The following is a 3,682-nucleotide window of genomic DNA, read 5'->3' on the forward strand; positions in this document are numbered from 1 at the left end:
AGGGTCCTGCACACTCAGGGCCTGGCACACACAGGGTCTGGCACACAGTGCCTGCCAACCACAGGCCCAGCACACGCAGGGTCCTGCACACTCAGAGCCTGGCACAAACACAGTCCAGCACACACAGTGCCCGGCACACACAGGGTCCAGCACACACAGGGTCCAGCACACTCAGAGCACAGCACACTTGGCGTCTGGCACACTCAGTGCCTGGCACACTGGGGGCACAACACACACAGGGCATGGCACACTCGGGGCCTGGCACACACAGGGTACAGCACACTTGGGGCCTGGCACACACTCAGGCCCGGTACACTCAGGATCTAGCACACTCAGGGGCTCCAGAGCTCCAGGATATTAATGCTGGTGCCTGGAGTTCTCAGGGGTGTCTGGGGGCACAGAAGAGGGGCTGGCTGGGCCTCCTGGACAGGGTGAGGGTGGGGCGTCACATTCTATTTAGAAAATAAGGAGTGTTTTTAAAAAGCAGTAAAAACTGTAAAAGGAAACCCCTCAGGGCCACATCTTGAGGTTTACCTGGACATGACCCTGAAAATACACGTCCGTGTCTTTCCCATGTGTACAATGCTGCTTCGCGTGTGAGTTTCTCTGCGTTCTCTTCGGAGTTCGAGGTGCTGGGCCCAAGTCCTCCGTGCGGGCCCCAGAGCAGCGGCTGGGAATTCGGAGGGTGCGGAGGGCATCCTGAGGCAGGGAAGATCTGGGCGGGCAGCACAGGACCTGAGGGGTGTCGAGCTTCACAGTGGACAAATCCTGCCAGCCTGGCACGTGGCCTCCAGCCTGGGGCCTGATGCCTGCTGGACAATGGAGGGCGGAAGAGGAAGGCCCGCAGTGACACGCGGAATTTTAGACAGCTTTTCCTGGTTTGAGGAAGCAGTCACGTCCGCTCCGGCATGGGACCGCTTTGATGGAGGAGCTTGGATGCCCGTGTTTGCAGGCCAGGCTTCCGCCAAGGGCCCTTCAACCCACGCTTCGGGCCGTGGCCCCAGGGTCTGTGGGGGGCCTGCTGCCGGGGCCTCTGGTTGACTCAGGGGCTGGTGGGGACTCCTAGCAGAAGCTCCGAGGCCTCCGCCTTATAACCCAATGGGTCGCAGGGCTGCGGGGCAGCTGTGGGCTGGGCTGGGCTCACACGTGGTCCTACAAGTGAAGCCACTTTGGGGGCTTCTGGGCCCAAGTCCAACCACAAGGGGGAGTGAAACTGATGCATTTCTAAATGCTTCAGCTTGGCAGCAATAAAAATATTTGGGAAATCTTTAACGTTTACCGAGCACCTACTGTGGACGGAGAACTCAAGAAACCCTTTCCAGGCGTTCTCAACGATCCTGACCGGCCACTGTGGGCCCTTAGGACCTTAGGCATCCGCCCTGCTCACCCAGAGCACGGAAGAGTTGAGATCAGAACCTGCTCCCCGCCCGCCCTCCAAGCCTCGCTCTGCACTCCCCATCACAGGGCTGACATGGGGAACTGCTGGAGGCAGCCAGATGTGGGAGGGCAGAGCTGGAGGGGTACCCTGGGCTCTTACCAGCCATGCGAGCCCAGCTCAGGAAAACGTGGGGAGCCTGGCCAGGTGGCTCTGGGGCCACCATCTTGGACGACAGCTGCTCAGGGCTCTGGGTGTCCTGCCAGGAGGGAAAGGAGATCAGCCGCACCCCCATATGCTGGGACTCTCAGGGTGTCTGCGCCTTCATAGAGACCTCACGTTTCGAGTGAGGACGGGTCAAAGTGCGAAATCAGTGACCACCAGCTGGGAGCTTTGGGCACCCTGATGGTCCCACTCTGGGGAAGGGAGGGTCCCCCAGTCTCTGCTGGCCAGTGTCGGGGTGAGGCACTGCCCCAACTGCCCCACGGAATGTCTGGGCCCCAGCAGGCAGCTGCATCTGAAGTCTCATTAGTGCCCACACCTGCCAAGAGTGACCCGTGTGCCCGCTGTGCCCAGGGTGGAATTCCACAGAGCCGCTCCCCAGCAGGCAGCTCTTCAGTCCCACTGGCTCTTATCAACTCCTGCTACCGCAGTGACTGCACCCGCCTCCTCTACGATGCGTAAGAACTGCCTTTCCTGTCACCCTGTGAGGCAGGGTTGTGGGGCAGAAGTAGTGGCTCTGGGGCTGGGCAGGCAGGCTTGAGCCTGGCTTGGGATCAGCCAGCTGGAGCTGGGGTGCGCTGCAGGAACCAATGGCCTCCTGCGTCTTGGGCTTCCAGCCACAGCGTGTGCTACTCACTCACGCTACAGGCACGTGATGGTCAGCTGGAGCTCTGTTCCACAGCCTCTCAGTTCCGGGACCCAGGCTGAAGGATGCCTCTCATGGGAGGCTCTGTGGGCTGGAGGATGGGGACATGGTGGAACTACGTGATGGCCCCTGAGGCATCTGCTCAGCCAGGACATTGGCGAAAGCGTCACCCAAACCTGACATCAAGGGGCCCCAGGGAGAGGCAGGAAACACTCCGAGCATGAATCTAGCCAGTCTACCCCTCGTGTGTCCTTGAGCAAGTGAGGGCCTTCTCCAGACCTCAGTGCCCTCAGCTGAGATGGGCATGGCCGTGGCAGGACTACTGGGGTCTAGTACGTGTGCAGCATTGCCAAGGCCTGGCCCCCGCCTGCTGTCTCTGTGGGGCCCTCGCAGTCTGCTGAGGTCTTGGTGATGATTGATAAGCTGGACAGCACATTCTGAGCCCTGATGTGCCCTGCAGATGCAAGGGCTGTCTGCGGTCACTGCGGTTTCTGGAACCCTCTGTTTTCCATTTGAATCCCACACAGCCAGCTATGGCTATGGACAAAGAGTGCAAGCTCCAAATCCGCTCCCAGCCTTGGGGCCCTCAGGGTCACTCAACTCCCAGGGCCTTACAAGGTGGGCTCCTCCGAGAGTGTGGACGGCCGCTCCACTGGGCTGAGATGCTTCCCCTGTGAGCCTGCCTGACCCCCCGATGGGCCTCCTGGGGCATGTCCTGCATGCCCCACTGGGGACCCTCCACACCGGTGGCAACGTGAGGCCAGCCCTGCTGGGAGCGCCCCGGCCCTGGCATTGTGTCTCCTGGCTGTCCCTGTTCTCCTGGGCAGATTTTCCAGCTATTTTCTTTTTCATTCCTGCACATCTGGGTTGACTTCACTGGCAACGCGAGGCTCCCGCTGGACATCTCATTTTGTTTTACAGCGGGAAGAAGCATGGAATGATACCGACTTCTTGATCCACGATATATCTGGGGGCACCAAAATTCAGGCGTTTTCTCTCCTCCCCCACGTCAGAGGCAGTAACCTGTCCAGCTCCCCTCTCAGAAGCAGCAGGATCCTGAGCTGCTTCTGTGAATGTTCACAAGCTGCTTGAAATGACTTCCTACCACTGGATCTGCGCGGGGGAGAGCAAGGGGCAGCAAGCCTGAAGCCTCCAGTGTGCAACTCACCCCACCATGTAACACCTGACTGTGCAACTCACCCCAGTGCGTAATTCACCCCAGTGCGTAACTTACCCCATCACTGCGTAACTTACCCCATCACTGTGTAACTCACCCCACTGTGCAAATCACACCATCATTGTGTAACTCACCCCACCGTGTAACTCACCCCATCGTTGTGTAACTCACCCCATCGTGTAACTCACCCATCATTGTGTAACTCACCCCATCATTGTGTAACTCACCCCACCGTGTAACTCACCCCATCATTGTGTAACTC

At 59.3% G+C, this 3,682-nt stretch overlaps 1 long non-coding RNA gene across 1 annotated transcript in view; it reads right to left on the reverse strand.

Moving 5' to 3' along the window:
- LOC111546364 overlaps nucleotides 1-3,682 on the reverse strand; it is a 21,470-nt gene that overhangs the window by 931 nt on the left and 16,857 nt on the right. Inside the window, exon 4 of the long non-coding RNA XR_004228685.1 lies at nucleotides 608-812. This is a non-coding gene — a long non-coding RNA (uncharacterized LOC111546364). The remainder of the gene's footprint in view (nucleotides 1-607; nucleotides 813-3,682) is intronic.

The sequence above is a fragment of the Piliocolobus tephrosceles genome, chromosome X (assembly GCF_002776525.5).
Source record: "Piliocolobus tephrosceles isolate RC106 chromosome X, ASM277652v3, whole genome shotgun sequence".
NCBI classification, from domain to species: Eukaryota; Metazoa; Chordata; class Mammalia; order Primates; family Cercopithecidae; genus Piliocolobus; species Piliocolobus tephrosceles.